An 18,536-nucleotide genomic window follows, 5' to 3' on the forward strand; every position below is an offset into this window, starting at 1 on the left:
TGGCATGGTACAAGGTGATCACTTTAACTAGTGAGCATCATATACCAGGCCAACTTCTCACATTGGTGAGCAGCGGTGGGATTTGAGCTTGCTGTGTTTTACCATTGTAATCTCTTGGTTACCAATTGAAAGATCACATAGGTACCTATAGGTACATATAAAACAAGATTAGATATACATAAGTTCTACTGAACTTAGTTGTTGTAGAGCAAAGGGAGTAGCACACCCTGACTACAACTACTAGATAGGTTTAGTAGGTAAACCCAAGTGTAGGTAGATTGCAACACATCCACCCACACTTAAGAGCAATGGCCGGGGCAGAGGGGTCCACTGTACCCATCTCTGTTGAGAGTGACCCCCAGAGGGCACCATCCAGCTTTGCTACCCTTAATCAGAATGAGCTCAGGCATTTGGCAACTCTTAGAGGCCTTAAACAGCCCAAGAACCCTAACTCTGCTGAGCTCAGAGAACTCTTACAAAATGATGAGAATCAGAGAGAACTCAAGAAAGCTTCCCAGTTAGCCCCCTTAGGGTCAGGAACAGGAGGCCCCCCTTCTGAAGATACTACAGAGGTACCCAGTTCCAATAGCCATCCCTTAGATGAGAATCATACTACAGGGGAGGAAAGTGGTGAGGATACAGAAAGTAGTGATGATGAAGGGAGAACTAGCCCAGTGCCAAGTATTATACTTGGCCCAGCTAAACTAAGGCTATTGGGGACTGACAATGGGTTCACCCCATTGGATCTCCCCAGTGGACTTAACACAGGGCTTGGGAGGCAAAGGAATCGCTCAGGTGACTCCAATGCTTCTCATGGCTCTAGAGGCTCTCAAGGTCACTCCAGGAAAAGGATGACCACCCCTCAGAGGAGGGAACATGAGGCCAGAATGCAGGAAGCCCAGCTGAGGATCAGGAAGCAGGAGCTAGAAGTAGCCCTGATGGAAGAAAAACTGAACAAGGCTAGGCAACCTAGAGAGAGTGGGTCTATACCCACTGGTGGCAGCATTGTCCCTAAGGACAAAGATAGGGTCTTTGATAATAGGAACCTGTCTAAGGTTGTGCCCCCCTACAAAAGTGGGGATGACATCCACAAATGGATAACTGCTCTTGAGAGAGCCTGCAAAGTACAGCAGGTTCCTGAAGACCAGTGGGCAGCAATCCTCTGGCTCTCCTTTGAAGGAAGAGGCAGAGACAGACTCCTCACTGTTAGAGAAGAGGATGTCAGAAATTACAGAGTCCTGAAGAGTGTTCTGGTAGATGGGTTAGGCTTAACCACTGAACAGTACAGGTTAATGTTCAGAGACATCCAAAAGACACAGACTCAGGACTGGTCTGAATATGTTGAATGTGCCACTAAGGCTTTGGAGGGTTGGTTGCTGGGAAGTAAGGTATCTGATTTTACAGGATTGTATAATTTGATGATGAGAGAACAGATTTTAAATAACTGTCAAAACCAGCAACTGCATCAACACTTGGTTGACTCTGATCTGACCTCTCCCCAAGAATTGGGAAAGAAGGCAGACAAATGGGTCAGAACCAGGGTTAAGCAAAAGAACCAGAACCAGGGCCAAGGGGGTGATCAGAAGAAAACAGACCAAAAGGGTGGAGATCAGAAACCTAAAGACCAGAAGTCTTCAACAGGGCCCCAAACTACTGCTAAGGAGGGTGGGTCCCAACAACAGTCCAAAAAGAAGAAAGAAGGTCAAAAGAAACCCTGGTGCAATCATTGCAAGAATACAACTCACTGGACTGGTGATTGCAAAAAGGGTGGAGCCCCCAACACTGTTGCCCCTAAGGCACCTGCTCCCAGTACTACTGTTAGCAGTGTTGGTCCCCAGACAAAGGGTGTAGTGGGAATCACTATGGGAACTGAAGGAGATTCTGACTTAGACAGAACCCTGACACAGGCAGTCTTGATCTGTGATGGGGACATTGATTTGTCCCTGACTGTGAGCCCCAGTAACCTGGGCAAGTACAGACAGACTCCCTTAATTAATGACAAAGTGGCTCAAGCCTACAGGGACACATGTGCCAGTGTCACTATGGTGACACCAGGCTTTGTGGACCCTGGACAGTACATACCAGGTGAGAACTACCTGGTGACCAATGCCAGCAATGCCACTACTTCACACAGTGTGGCAGTTGTTAACTTCTCATGGGGAGGGGTAACTGGCCTCAAAAGGGTTGTGGTTAGTGCAGACCTCCCAGTAGAATGTTTGTTGGGCAATGACCTAGAGAGTTCTCTATGGTCAGAAGTGGAGTACAGGACTCATGCAGAGATGTTAGGTATATCATCACATGTCCTTGCTGTGACCAGGTCACAGGCCAAAAAGTGCCTCACTGAACCTCAGGTCTTGGATCCTGGAACAATGGACCAAGCACCTACCAAGAAGAAGAACAGGAGGGTCAAGGCTGTGCCTTCCCCCCTGCCTCAGAGTGATGATCAGCCTTCCCAGGAAGCTGATCTAGAGGACCCTGAAGGAACTGTCCCTGAAGAGCTTGAACCTGATCAGGTTGAGTTTCTGGGGACAGGGGGACCTTCAAGGGCTGACTTGAGGCAGGCTCAGTTATCCTGTCCCTCTCTTGAACCCCTCAGACAGCTGGCTGCTGCTGAGGCTGCTGGGAATGCTCAAGGTACCCATAAAGTGTATTGGGATGAAGGGCTCCTTTATTCAGAGGCTAGAGACCCCAAGCCTGGTGCTACCAGGAGGTTGGTTATACCTCTGCAATTTAGGGGCTTCCTTCTTACCTTGGCCCATGACATTCCTTTAGCAGGACACTTAGGCCAGAACAAGACTTGGGACAGACTTGTCCCTCACTTTCACTGGCCTCACATGAATGAAGATACAAAGGAGTTTTGTCGCTCCTGTGTTACCTGCCAAGCCAGTGGCAAATCAGGTGGCACAACAAAGGCCCCCCTAATACCACTACCTGTGGTGGGGGTCCCCTTTGAAAGAGTGGGAATAGACATAGTGGGTCCCATGGATCCTCCCACTGCATCTGGGCACAGATTTATACTGGTGGTAGTGGATCATGCCACCAGGTATCCAGAGGCAATTCCCCTTAGGACCACTACAGCACCTGTTGTGGCCAGGGCCCTGCTGGGAGTATTCTCCAGAGTGGGGTTTCCTAAGGAGGTAGTATCTGACAGAGGTACCAACTTTATGTCAGGATACTTAACAGCTATGTGGAAGGAATGTGGTGTCAACTACAAGTTCACCACCCCTTATCACCCACAATGCAATGGGCTTGTTGAGAGATTCAACAAGACCCTAAAGGGTATGATCAAAGGATTACCTGAAAAGCTCAGGCGAAGATGGGACATCCTTCTACCCTGCCTTCTGTTTGCTTACAGAGAGGTCCCACAAAAAGGAGTTGGCTACAGCCCCTTTGAATTGTTGTTTGGGCACCCTGTGAGAGGCCCACTGTGTTTGGTGAAGGAAGGCTGGGAGTTACCTCTCAAAAAGCCTAAGCTAGACATAGTGGACTATGTACTTGGTCTCCGCTCCAGGATGGCTGAGTATATGGAGAAGGCATCCAAAAACCTTGAGGCAAGCCAGGCCTTACAGAAAGCTTGGCATGACCAAAAGGCTGTCTTGGTTGAGTTTCAGCCAGGACAGAAGGTATGGGTGTTGGCGCCAGTGGCCCCAGCAGCACTCCAAGACAAATGGTCTGGACCCCATACAATCCTGGAAAAGAAGGGAGAGGTCACCTACTTGGTCAACCTAGGAACTCCCAGGAGTCCCCACAGGGTACTCCATGTTAACAGGCTTAAAGCATATGTTGACAGGGCAGACATGGGCTTGCTCATGGCTACAGATGAGGGACAGGAGGAAGAGAGTGACCCTCTCCCAGACCTGTTGTCTCAGAACCCTGAAGATGGCACAGTTGAAGGAGTGACCCTTGGAGGCAACCTCACTGCCCATCAGCAGACTGAATGTAGACAGGTTCTACAATCATTTTCACATATGTTTTCCTTGATACCTAGTCAAACTGACTGGTGTACCCATGTGGTGGACACTGGTGACAGTCTGCCTGTAAAGAACAAGCTTTACAGACAACCTGACCACGTCAGGGACTGTATAAAGGCTGAGGTACATAAAATGCTGGAATTAGGTGTCATTGAACCCTCAGAGAGCCCCTGGGCTAGCCCAGTGGTTCTGGTCCCCAAACCTCACACCAAAGATGGCAAGAGAGAGATGAGGTTCTGTGTGGATTACAGAGGACTCAATGCTGTCACCAGGACAGATGCACACCCTATTCCAAGGGCAGATGAGCTCATAGACAAACTAGCTTCTGCAAAGTTTTTGAGCACATTTGACTTAACAGCTGGCTATTGGCAAATCAGATTAGCTGAGGAGTCTAAGGCCAAAACAGCATTCTCAACCCCAGGTGGGCACTACCAGTTTGTGGTGATGCCCTTTGGTCTGAAGAATGCACCTGCCACCTTCCAAAGGCTGGTGAACCAAGTCCTTACTGGGTTGGATGACTTTTGCGCAGCATATCTTGATGACATTGCTGTCTTTAGCTCCACCTGGGAGGATCACCTGATCCACCTGAAGAAGGCTCTTGAGGCTCTGCAAAGGGCAGGCCTCACTATCAAGGCTACAAAGTGCCAGATAGGGCAGAGTAGGGTTGTATATTTGGGCCACCTTGTAGGTGGAGGCCAAGTTCAACCACTGGAGAGTAAGATACAATCCATCAAGGACTGGTCCCCTCCAACCACCCAGACTCAAGTTCGAGCTTTCTTGGGCTTGACTGGGTACTACAGGAAGTTTGTTAAGAACTATGGGTCCATTGTGACTCCTCTTAATGATCTGACATCCAAGAAGATGCCCAAAAAGGTTCAGTGGACAGTAAGCTGTCAAAAGGCATTTGATGACCTGAAGGAGGCCATGTGCTCTGCACCTATCCTGAAAAGTCCTGACTACTCCAAAGAGTTTATTGTCCAAACAGATGCTTCTGAGTTGGGTGTGGGAGCTGTGCTGTCACAACTTAATGTAGATGGTCAAGACCAACCCATTGCTTTTATTAGCAGACGGTTGACCCCCAGAGAGAAGAATTGGTCAGCTATTGAGAGGGAGGCCTTTGCTGTGGTGTGGGCCCTGAAGAAGCTGAGGCCATACTTGTTTGGCACTCACTTCAAGATTCAGACCGACCATAAGCCCCTCTTGTGGCTAAATCAGATGAAGGGTGAAAACCCCAAACTGCTTAGGTGGTCCATTTCCCTACAGGGGATGGACTTTACAGTGGAGCACCGGCCAGGTACTGACCATGGGAATGCAGATGGTCTCTCCAGGTACTTCCACTTAGGACATGAAGACGAGACTGGTCAAGGCTAGTTTAATGTCCCAGCGTTTGGGGGGGGGTTGTGTAGGAGAGTAGGGTCTGCTATCCTATGGTCACCCCAAATTTTTGCTTTTTGCTTCACTGGTTTTGGACATATTGAGGCTGTGGGCCTGCCAATCAGACCCCCAGCCTGCTGTTCTCTCTACTAAATTAAAACTATGCACCCTAGGTGCATAACCAATTGGAAGTGGATCACCCTGTCAGCCCCTGTACCAGTGTACACTAGGTACCCAGGGCATTGGTGTACCCAAGGCCTGCCAAGGGCTGAAGCATGTATTTTGCCACCCCAGGCTTGGCCTAACAATTTGACACAACTGGCTGATCACTCAGCTAGGGTAAGTTGGTGTAATCACCTCTTACTTAGGTGTAGTATACCTATACCTAACCTTAAATGGGACACCTGGTAACCTATAAGTCACTCCTATGGCAGGCCTTAACAATCCTGAAGGCAGAGTGCTTGGTTCCATGTGAGATGGTGCTCTGGCATGAGCTGAGCCTGTCTGCAGTGGTCGGAACAACTTCCTTCTACTGTTTCCAGATATCGTCATACCATATACTCTTAAGTGCATTATGAACCTCGCGGTTAAATGCTATCTTTGGTTTGGCTTTATCAAAACATGTCGAGTAAGGTGTCATACGAATTGGAATACTAACCCCTCGCCAATTCTGGCGACGGGGTTAGCATTCCACCCTTCTAGAGGGACACAACATGTACAGTACCTGAAACCCGGGTACAATCAGACATAGCCTCAGCTCCACAAAATGGATGCTGCCACCACAGACACAAGTCTGCCCTCCTGCTGCTGGGAGTCCTTCCAGCTTGGGAGGTGTGGACAAAGGGTTTCCTGCCAGGGGAGGTGCGTGCACCACCCCAGACAGGATTTTGTGTATTGGTCAGGTAGGGCTTGAAAGAAACCAGACATGCCTGTGGCTCACAAGGAGCCTCGGTGCATATGCCAGTTCAAACCGGTCCTGGGGCACACCAGTCCCGGGCCTGGGGCGAGCTGGACAAAGGATTGGGGGTGTAACCACCCCCCTTCCTGGTCCCACCCATAGGGAGGGACCTAGCAGGTAGTCCGGCCCCTAGAATCCGCTTAAAGGTAGGAGCTGTGTCCTAAGACGTCAGACATCCTGAAATCAACTTAACACTAAGAAGAAGACGGGAACTTCGACGCTCTGCTGCACAGAGGACTGAAGCCAATCTCCCCTGTGGTCAGGGAGTGACCACCTTGCTAACGCAAGCACCATCCAGCGAATCAACGTCTGCTTTGCCGCCGCCTCCCGCCGGAGCCCGAGCCCAGAGACTGACAAGACCTGGACCTCCAGACCTCTCACCACCCGATCCACAGTCCCTGAAAAGAGGAGACCCGTGGAGGCACCGAGACACGTGGAGCCAGCCATCTTGGATCGACTACGACAAGCTGACAAGTGCAACAACCGAGGCTCCCTCCAAGTTGTGCTTTGGGATCTGAGAAGCCCAACTCTCGAGCAGCATTTGCACCAAAGGTGAGCCCTCCAGCATCTCCACGATCTGCGTGGGGCCCTTCTGCATTTTGCCACTCGACGCGCCTAACCGGTTGCTGGCCCGCTGGCTAGTGGCCATCTTGGTGACGAACTCTACGAAAAACACCGCTGGTCTGGTTGCTCCAGACTGGCCCTTGCTCCTCTCCAAAGGAGCAATCCCTCTGACCTTGCTGGTCAGAACCAACAGCTGATTTCCGAATCCTCCTGCAATTGCTTTTGCCAAGGCTTGTTTGCTTCGACCAAGTCGCCGACACCGCCGACAGCGAGAGCCTGCGTGGGACAGCTCGTGAGCCGACTCCTGGACGTCGTCGACCTTCAGGGACCACGTGGCTGCGGAGACAAGCTACCCCTCATCACCTGTTTGCACCCGACATCGCCTGGTACCTACCTGGTGCCACGCCGGTCACTGGCTAGTGACTGTGAACACTGTCCCCTCTGCTTTCAGGTCTTCTGCAACTCCGATCCACCCTTGGATCCACCGCATCTCTCCCGGACCGACCGCCTGCAGCATCTTTGTCCCAGGCTCAACGGAACAGATAGAAGAAACCCGACGCACTTTGAGGCCTATGCACCCGCTTCCTGTGGGTGAGGTAAAGCTGGTACTCCGGTGCCCATGTGTAGTAATACATCTCTAGTGCCTGTGTTCCAAATCTTAAGTTCCTAGTCAACCCGGAAGATCTCCTTTGCAGTAACTTTGTACTTTTTACGCACCCATTGAAACCTATGGGAGCACGCGTGTGACTATTTGCTCCGCACACGCCACCCGTGGACCTCCTGGTCACTAACTAACGTTAGCTCCTTGTAGGCCCAGCGATTCTAGAGGCCCTAGGCCTTTTCCCTTTTCTGTTCGTGGTACTTATACCACTGTTTTAGTATATGGTTCGAGTGGCCACCAGGGCCTATCCATATAAAGTGCAACTTCTGTGTATTCTGTGATAATCTTGTTTGACGATTTGTGCTCCTGTGCTCATAAAGAGACTAGGGGTCACTTTGAGAAATAAATACATATATATTTTGAATATATATCTGTGTGGTGTCCTTTCATTGGTATAAAAGGGGGTTGCATTTGGTAAAACAGCTGGCTTAACACGCATCACGAGTTTAGCCTCAAAGACTGCTTAGCCTACGCTACCACTAGGGCAGCTAGTCCCAAAAGGTTGACTTACAACCACACCATGAGGGTTGCTTGGCATGGTACAAGGTGATCACTTTAACTAGTGAGCATCATATACCAGGCCAACTTCTCACACCGTGCTTTTTGGATCCCCTTCAAAAATGACGCCAAAAAGCAAACTCGAGCTTAATAACAAGCAGAGCTCTGTGGAGACTGCGAAGCACATACTTCTAGGTGCAAAACCTTTGCATGTCATTAAACGTGTAGGTCGCTTAACTGCTGCATTCAGGATGGCCAGCCCGGGCCTGCCGCCGCTGGCAGTATATTTGGACAAACCACTGAAGAATGAATTCATTAAAATATACATTTTGCGGTCACAAAATGCCCAGCATTCTGGGAGTCATTCAGTCCTTGCATTCCCAGCAGTTTACAGCGGGAGCTGCCTGGCCTTCGCACCTCAGCTGAGAATGTGGAGACATATGGACGTGTTTCATGAATGTAGGCAATATGGTAGTCACGTACCCTACCACCCCTGTTAGTTACATGCTACACGCTTATTACTCCTGCTCAAATAATTAAGAGTAATTTGGGGGGAGGGGGGAAATACTACTGTGAGAGCACATCAAGCAATCCTGAGTGACTGATAATGCTCGCTATCGGTGTTCTGTTGCATTTAGTGCTATTTGTTAACACACAATTAATTCTCGTGTATTTTGGACGTGAGGGCATATTTTGCACTAAGAAAATAGCGCTAAATGCCGGGAGTAAGCTTGAGGGGAATCCTAACTCAAGGACACATGTAGCTTTCGATCGCCATTCATGCTCTCTTGCATTTAACGCAATTTCTTAGCCCAAAATGCATCCTTCCTTCCATTTTGGATGCGAGGAGGCATTTTCGTGAAAAGAAAATAGCGCTAAATGCAAAGTTGCTCTCCTTGGGTAATTCACTATCTGCACCAACTGAGTCTCTCTGCACGACTGAGTCAGGAGTCAAGCTCAGGATAAGGTTCTCTGTATTTCAGAGTCACATTAAACAGGCCGTGCTGAGGGTGGGAAACAAAGGGCTTGGAGACAAGCTGTATCATGTGACCAGAAAACCCCAAAACAATAGACTTACAACCAGGCCTTGAAACAGGAATGCAAAAACAACAAGGTGATGGGTTGAATGCTTGAACTAATCTCAGCCACTGGCAATTGCTCGGCCACATCCCAATCTACTGTTTTTCGTCCACCATGCCACCTCAGTTTAGACCCTGCAAGATGCAAATCAGGCTTGACCCTGTTCTTCATGTGAACAGTCCATTCAGCCCAAACTGTCAGGCCAGGTCCTCCCTGAACCAGAACACAAGCAACCCGAGACCGGTTTTGCCCTAGTTACGGGCTCAGCAGCCGGGTACAGCTTGGTTCCAATAGCACAGCAAGTACAGGGAGGACCTGGCTTGGAAGGTTAAGGATAGACTGTTGCAATTGGAGCAGTGTTAAGACTAATTTGCACATAGCTGCGTCCAAACTAAGGTGACAAGATGTTGCAAATAATGATGGATTGGGATGCAGCTCAAGTGTTTACCAGTGGCTGAGGTTTATTCAGGCAATCCATCCATCCTTTTCTTGTATACTGTAGTGTGTTGCCCTAAGTGGCACAAATATGCCCAGACATCGGTCCAGTGCACACTGTGTCACTGGATCCAAGCTATACCTGGCTGAAGAGCCCATAACTAGGACAAAACTGAACCTGTGTTCCAGTTCAGGTAGGACCAGGCTTAGCAGTTTTGTCGAGCAAAATAACAATGGATTAGGATGCAGCCCTGAGTATTACCAGCGGCTTAGATTAATTCAAGCGTTCCATCCATAATTTTTTTTTTTTATGCTTTAGTGTGTTGTCCTAACAGGGATGAGCATGTGTAGTTTGTGTGTGTGTGTATATTTGTATGTATGATGTTTGATTGTCTGTGTGTCTGTACAGGTGCTTTTATTGCACTAAATTCAGTTGTTTAAGAGCCAATATTTCATATATTTGCAGGTGACGTACGCATGCAAATGTGCATGGACACATGCATATCACATGATATATATGAGCAGGATTCATGTGTGTGTAAAAGTAATTTATATGTATGTGTATACAAATGTGCAAATCTATTACTTTGTGTGGCTATGTAAGTGTGTATGCATGTACGTGTCTCCTCTATCTACAACTGCAACTGTGAAACACGCCCTTTCACCCCAAATCTATAGATCATTTGTGGAAAGGTTTTGGATTCTCGTGCACACGTTAGTGCATCTGAAATAGAACATCAATGTAAATGTATCAAAGAGTGCACGCTGTGAATGCATAGCGATTACTCCACTTCTCAGCACACTGGTTTACACAGTGGTGAACTGTGAACAGCGGCCCGTAGGCGCCAAGGTCTGTTCCAAGAGGGAGATTCATACACACTCTTTCTTGACAGAGACAAGTGGGGTGGAGTGGGGTGGTGGGTCCCGGACTACGTACCCCTTGCGAGGCAAAGCCCCCACCCCCGAGGCATTACCTGTAATATGGTCTCATCTGGAGGCCTGGCAGAGCCTGAAGAAGCGAGCCCCACTCCCTCCGCGTGCTGCGCAGCACAGCAGATGAGGGAGCTAGGGGAGGCGAGGGGACGAAAGAGGAGGAGATGAGGAAAGAGTGAGAAAAAGGGAGAGAGAGGGGAAATTAAAAGTTAGAAGGGGAGAGAGTGGGAAGAGAGAAATTGGAATGTAGAGGGGTAGGGATGTGAGAGAGGTGATAGATGGGAAACATGATAAACAATGGAGATAGGTCGATAGAGGGAGAAGATGGCGAGGTTGGGGGGGAGGCAAAGGGTGAGGGGATACGACCTCAAGAAGCGAATCCCCGGGCCTCGCAGAGCCCCGGGGGGTGCTACGCGCATTGCACAACTTTTAAGCAGTTTTCAGCAAACACCGGACAGAGCCCTGCCGCAAGCGAGGCTGGGCGCCAAGAAAAACCAAGGTGGGCGCTGAAAAGGGGAGCGCGAATGCCTTGTATTTGTTTATCCCCGCATCCCTGCCTCCCTTTTCACATTCATTTGAATAGCTTTCAAGCTCCGAGATGGAAGCGCACCTCCTGCCCCCTATTTCAGCGGCAGCGTCCTGGCAACAGAGCAATTTTCTATCATCAGCGATAAATGGCGTCAAGCAGAACATTTTGATAAAAAGGAGAAAAAACACTGATGTGTAAAAGAAAAGAAAGTGGTATTCCGGTGACATGGAAATATCTTGGGTCTGAGGGCAAGGAAGGCACTTTACTGGTCACGAAAGAAGATGCTCATCTTGGTTGCAGGAATTCAGACGGTTTCTAAGTGCTACTGGTTTCGACATCGGGAGCTTGGGTGGCAGTTGTGTTTATGTAGCATGGCCCTCGCCTGAGGGACAGAGAAGCGCTTTGCGCAGGGCAGAGGGTACTCAAAGCCCGTTTACAAGAGCTCACGGCGGGGTGGCTATTGTTAACAGAGAAATGTGAACATTTCACAGCAGAACAGCGACCAGGGGGTGGGAGATGAAGGGGTCGCTTGACTTCTCTTCTGACTGTCATGTTAAAGGGATAATGTTTTTTAGCACAGAAACACAAGCGCTCGCCATTGCCTTGTCCTCCCCGTGACCCTGTGCGCCTCTGAGCTCCGTGCCTGCTTCACAGCTGTGTGAAGCCTTTTCTTATCTGCTTGTTAAATAAACAAGCAGATAAGAAAAGTCTTCACGACAGCTGTGAATCAGGTGAGCCAGTCCAGCAAAAAGCCAAAGGGAGTCAACGAAAAACCCTCCTTTCCAATGGGAAGCCAGCGCTTACCATAAACGCTGACGCTACCCAATGGAAATGAGGGGCGGGGCTCGAGTCCCCTTCTAGAAAAAAGCTTGTTTACTATAGCTCTCACAGGCGAGGAGCGCGTGCGCGCTCCAACGCCAGACGAGCCTAAAAAATGAGACATCTAAAAAGATCCGAAAACATGCTGCTGTTCTCTGTGATAAGTCTTCTGGTAGCGCAGAAATAGAGTTGAGATTGTTATTCTGAATTTGATCCAGATGATGAGAACAAAGAAAATATACAGAGATCTGAGACTTTAGAGGGGATAAAGAGTAGGGAAGGTTTGTCCTCAACAGATCCGTCAGGAGACTTTGTTTAACCCCATGCTATTGAAGCACCCACTTTCATCTGAGTGGTCCCCGGCAGCACATGTGGCCGGGTATGTTCGAACTTGGCTAAGGAAGCAAATTCCTAAGGATGTAAGACTGCAGCTGAGATCAGAATGACCGAGGCCTAGCCTGGCTAATAAGGTGTTGACACCGAATCCTGATGGTAACATTCTTGCCTTTATAGGTAAAGGGGTACGAGATCCCAGGAAGGAACTGGATAAAAAACTAAGGATTTGTTAGGACAGGTTGATGGATCTCACAGGGTCATTAAAAAGTTTTTTTTTCATATGGCTGAGAATGCTTATATTGGTAAGAAAACATTGGATGTTGAAGAATTAAGAGAATGTGACCAGAGAGCAGTTTGTCTGCTAAGAAATGCGAATACTGCTATCTCAGTGAAGTGTAGGAAAAGTATTTGATTTAAAATTGACCCAAAATTGGTGGAATTAGCCAATAATGAAGCAGGGCAGACTGCAAATGGGCTATTGTTTGGAGATGACTTTATAAAGGAAATGTCCAAATATGTAGGGGCATTTAGTTCTTCGCAAAAATCTCAACTTGAGATCCAGAAAGACTTTGATAGACGTGTTTTTGGGTGGGCCGGGTGAACATGGCCCACCCATGGCCAGGGCATCACAAGAGCTTTATTTTCACGAGGGTTTAGGCACAATAGGTATCAGACCCCATACCTGTCAGTGGGATTTTATCCCCAGAAACAGAGACCAGGAGGTAGAGTAAGTCATGGAGACAGCCGTTCCCGGTGATCAGGTAAGAATAGACCCTATTGTTGCCCCATTAAAATTAGACGGCAGACTTGCTCAATTTTTCGGCAACTGTACTCGGGTAACAGGGGATGCTTAGTTACTAAAGATGGTGCAAGGTTATCATAGACTATAAAAGAACCAGTTTAGGACCATCTCCCAGGAATGATATGGTTCAGTACAGAACCATCGGAATTGGTAAGCAAGGAGGTTCAAGAATTATAGCAAAGTGAGCAATTGTGGAAGTAAGAAAAGAGGTATAGGGCTTTGTAAGCAATATACTTCTGGTAGAGAAAAAGGACATGGGTATGAGACCAGTGATAAATCTGAGAAACCTGAACGATTGGGTGGAGTACCATAATTTCAAGATGGATGGCATGTATTTATTGAGAGACCTACTGCAGATGGGATTGGTTGACCCGGTTGGATTTGAAAGATGCTTACTTGATAGTTCCGATTTGGGAACCACATCAAAGATTTCTACACTTCAGGTGGGCTGGAAGAATGTAGAAGTTTGTTTGTCTACCATTTGGTGTGTCTTCTGCCCCATGGTGTTTCACAAAGGTACTACCGCCGGTAGCAGCATTTTTAATGGAACGTGGAATACGTCTAATAATTTATCTGGATGACTTATTTTTAATGGATCAGAAGAGATTGAAGGTAGAGGAATACACAAACATGGCAGTGTCCTTGCTGGAGCATCTAGATTTTGTTGGGAACAGACAGAAGTTGTGTCTAGTTGCAAGTCAGGAAACTCAGTTCTTTGGGTTTATGGTAAACTCAGTAGAAAGTCAATAGAAATTACCAAGGGAAAAGCTGAAGAGGATAAAGAAAGAAATACAGAAGGTATTGAGTTTAGAAAGAATTTCATTGAGAATGTTGGCAAGAGTGGCTGGTCTGTTGTTTTCAACAATTAAGGCTATTTTTCTAGGTCCTTTGAATTATCAAGCGCTTTAGAGATTGAATCCGTGCAAATTGTTCAGCAGCATCTTGTAGAGTAAAATGGGAACACATAAACTGGCATGCAGATGTGGTAGCAGGAGCTCCTTAAGGCATCTGCAATGGTTGACCTACTACATGGTGCATCTATATTCAGTGTGAATGATATTAAAGGCCGCTGCTGATCAGACAAAGCCACTCTGCACATTCTTCCTGTAATTACAGTAATGAGTCATCTCCGGAGTCCAGAGGAGAGAAGATTCCCTGCCTTCAGTCACCTTTTCCAACAACAGTTCTCGCCGCAGTCAATTTTCAAAAAGAGTGCCCTGGAAAGGACAAAATATATATTATTGACACAGCATCGTCCAGCTAAAGAAATGCAGCTAAAAGGCAGCTGAGAGGATACGAGGCAGCCGCCCCCTGGGAGGTAAGGGCAGCATGTAACCATTTGGGTTACTTTCTGCTCCTAACATGTGTTTCTTCTCTGGCCCGTTTTATGGGCACTGGAAGGATGAAAAGCGGAGTGAATCAGTCTGGTTCTGAGCATATGACCAAGGCATATGTTAGGGGCCCCAGGCCAGAGCAGCTTTGCATTGTATTACCCATTTTCTGCTATTTCGAGCCACAGGATGCCAAGCAATATTGAATAATAAATTAAAGGCTGAGATGGAGAAATAGACAGATGTGAGATAGAGCGAAAGTTAACTTTCCTGTAGGGGCTCTTGGAAGGGGGGGGGGGGGGTGGTGAGGGGCTCTACACGATTCCCCACTTTGGCTGTGCCTTAAAACTTCTCTGAATTCCTGACGGTAAAGTACACACAAAGTGCATTTAAAACGTGTGTGTGCAGAAGTGTTGGCCTAAGAAGGGTCCTGTCTGTATTTACTTGCCTTTTTTGCTACATGCCTAACCATCTTCAAGGGCTTGGAGTTTTTCTGTGGACTGCCGTCTGTGTACTCTGCATGGGTTCTCTTGCGTGCCCGTGTTCCTTTTTGTGGGCATCAGCATTGTCCCACTTTATGCGCAGTTTCGTCGGCCTGGGGCCATGTTTTTCTACACAGTTTATGCTTGATTTTGTGTCTGTATTATGAAGTTTTGTTGTTCTATATACACAGTCCTACTAGATTAGTAGGAACAGTATAACAAAGCGGCAGGCCTTACATTCCAATGTGTGACTAACTCGGAGAGGGTAGGGGGAAAAGTTCCCTATGTGCCCAGAAAGCACTGCCCCGTGATTCTCAGTACCTGCCCTTATGTCCTAAGCACCTCAAAATGTCGGTCAAGTGCCTGACAAGTTCTGTCTATTCCCCAAATTGTATCCCTGTTGTACATTGACAGTGTCACCCTCTATCCATGTGCCTTGTGCAGATATGCCAACATTTTAAAAGAGTTAAGTGGATGTTTTTAAAACATAATCAGGACTGTATTTCTCCCTTTGACTTCAATTGAAAGAGAGGCAATTTGAGTCTGGAGCCAGTCTAAATGAAGCCATTGTTGGCTTCAAAAATTGGGAGTCTCCCACTTGAATGGGGTCTATTGGCATGTACACCTGCGCTTCACACAATGGGACAAATTTATCAAGTTTTACGCCAGTGCAGTGTCACAAAAAGTGATGCAAGCTGGCGTAATGTACAGCACACGTACAAACTTCAAAAAGTTTTAAACAAAATATAAGCATAGTAATTTGTGTTGGACTGTTGCCCTTCCAATATACAACCAGTGCTAGACATCACGCACGCACCCACCCTTGCATATGTACGTTATGGTATTTTATAAAATTGTATACAGCGTGCAGCTACTCAAGAGTGTCCCGGCGCTGAACAGACATAAAGGCACCTACAGTGAAGACCTACGCAGATTGTCGAAAGAGCCAAGTCTTTCCTTTTTTCTTAAAGGTGGGGAGATTCCCCCAGACTTTGTTCCATGTCACTGGCGCCATATAGGAGAAGGATCTGCCGCCCGTTCTAAGCTGGTAGATTCTAAGGACTCGAGCCAAGTGCCAGAAGAAGAACGTAAAGTTCTGGCAGGGTCATAGCCATGGATCATCTCCCTCAGATAGCCGGCCCATCAGGCCATGGCTTTAAACATCATTATCCTTTTTTTATTGGAAGCCAGTGAAGGGCCTCTAGATGGGATTTGTATTCTCAGATGGAGACTGAGAAGCAACCGGGCTGCCGAGTTCTGAACCACCTTATGACTGCCTAGGAGATATTCTGGAATGCCTAAGTAGAGAGCTTTCCCGTAGTTCAGTTTAGCGGTTATTAACGCTTGGATTACCATTCCTATTAGAGCCTGGATCTGTGGTTGGAAGGAAAAGGCACTGTCAAATTTGATGGCTACATTTCCTTTTGAGCCCTGTTGAGGGACCGGAAGCTGAGAGTCCTTTGGCCAGAAAGATTTCCATAGGTTAGGGGAAGATGATTCGAAGATCATAATCTCTGTTTTATCCGAGTTGCATTTTAGCTGATTAATTGGCAACTGCTGGAACACCTTCAGGACAGTATTCTCAATCTCAATTTCCTGGAGGTGATCAAGCGCGCTTCGATGCAGAACAGTATCGAAGACTGCTGATAAGTCCAGCATGAACAAGATGGCTTTGCCTCCTATGTCCAGGGCACATCTTACATAATCCACAGCTTCTAAAAGCGCTGTTTCCGTACTGAAGTGACGCCTAAAACCTGACTGGTTGTAGGGGATTGTTCTCCTCCAGAAATTGCGACAATTGTGCGTTGACGGATTTTCCCAATATTTTAGAAAAAGCAGGGAGAAGGGAGATGGGTCTATAATTAGCCAGCAATTTCGGGTACAGTGTGGGCTTTTTAAGTAATGGTATGACTTTTCCGGTTTTCTAGTGGGCCGGAACCTTGCCAGATTGTAAGGAGGTGTTTAATACTCTGTTTGCTATCGGGTTAATAACCTGGGCTACCAACATTACCGAGGGTATGGGTCAGAAGGGGAACCCGGCTTCAGACTGTTAATAGCAGCCAAGGAATCGCCTAGTGGCAAAGGGAAGAAATTAGCAACGGTTGAACTCCCCTTAGTAGGAGTAGAAACCTTTGTTGTCTCAGAGTCGATTATTGCTGATTGGACATCTATAGGAAGATTTGCCTGAATGGTGGAGATTTTATCATGAAAAATTCATTCCAACTCTTCACACCGCTCTTCCGTAGGTTTGGAATCTCTAGAGATGACCTTGGGGCTTAGGAAAGTTTTCACAATTTTAAAAATCTCCTTGGATTTATTATCGGCTTCAGCAATCTTCTTCTCAAAGAGGACTTTTTTGCCTAGATGCAACTCTGACTGATGGCCCTTGGCTGCTTTAAGTGCGCCAGTGATGGGGAAGAGAGGTACAGTGCTATACATTATTAGACTGGGTGCTGTTCTGCTCCCCCCCTTTGGCCCCACGCTGCACCTTTGGTTGCTTCGCTGCATCAAATGTAAGCAAATCTGTCCCAGTGTCTCTTCACTTTTCTCAAGCTCCTCGCACTATTTGCCCCAAGCTTCTCACAATGTCTGTTTCCTTACCTCATGATGTTCACCCTGATCATGTGTCTCAATGTCCTTACACTGTGGACTGTAGTTCACTGACATTGCAATCATGAACCCCAAGCATCTGAGGCTGTCTTTGTGCTCCATGCTTGTCCTGTCGATGCACTATGAGCTCTTCAAGCCATCTCCCCACGTGCCGCAGACTCCTCATGTAGGATGGTCCCATGTGGTCCTGCCGCTAAAAATGTTTAAATAGATTTTTACTTCATGACTGCTGGCTGTATTGAAGATGAGACAGCTTACATGGCCATACTACTGGATGGTGCTGGATGTAGAGCTGCCATATTTTCTCTCTCCCCAGAGGACATCATGTATTTTTTTAATACTTAGTATCTGATGCTCATGACAGCTGGCAAAAAAGAACAAACATCCGGTGAACCTGCATCATACTTTTGACCAAGGCCCTACACTAACTTCTGAAGTGCCCACCGCTTTGTCTGCCCGTGTGATATAGATCGTGTCATGGTGGTGAGAATATACTAAGACTGGACACACGTGGGGTCATGGAAGCTATCCTACTTTGAGGATGTTCCAAAATACCTTGGTCTTTAGGCACATTTGATGGGTAAGAATGAAAACAGTATTACAACATGCTTAATTTGTGCTGGTGTTTGTAGGTGATGGGCACCAACACTCATAATCAGACTTTGTCTCAGATCAAGAGGGAGAAAGCCAGATAAGGACAAAGAGAGATATAGAAAAACACTGAGTAAAGGAGAACTCAGGACAAAAGAGAGCAACAAGAGTGAAATAAAGGGATGAAAAGTGTGGGATGTTGGAAGAAAAAGGCATGAGGTGGAATCAAGACTAGGCAGCCATGGAATTCGACAATTCCAGCATTCGGCAGCAGGCACTTAAGAAAATGTTGGACTTTTTCACGTCACTGATTAAGCATTGCTATTAAATGGGGGCTGGTCGTCAGTCAGTGGCCCGAGTATGGTGCAGTGATCCTGGCCACCTGGCAACTCCCAGAAGCCTCAGTTACAGAGATACCTCTGGCTCTTGGACAAGTGGTCCTAGTTCGAGCTGCCGCTGCAGAAGATGAATGGAACAGCCTCCCCCTCCCCCCCACCCCACTCTCCAACAAATGAGACAGACGTGGGGGCATATCATCAATGAGGTGATAAAAAATTATCGC

Source organism: Triturus cristatus, chromosome 12, assembly GCF_964204655.1.
Source record: "Triturus cristatus chromosome 12, aTriCri1.1, whole genome shotgun sequence".
NCBI classification, from domain to species: Eukaryota; Metazoa; Chordata; class Amphibia; order Caudata; family Salamandridae; genus Triturus; species Triturus cristatus.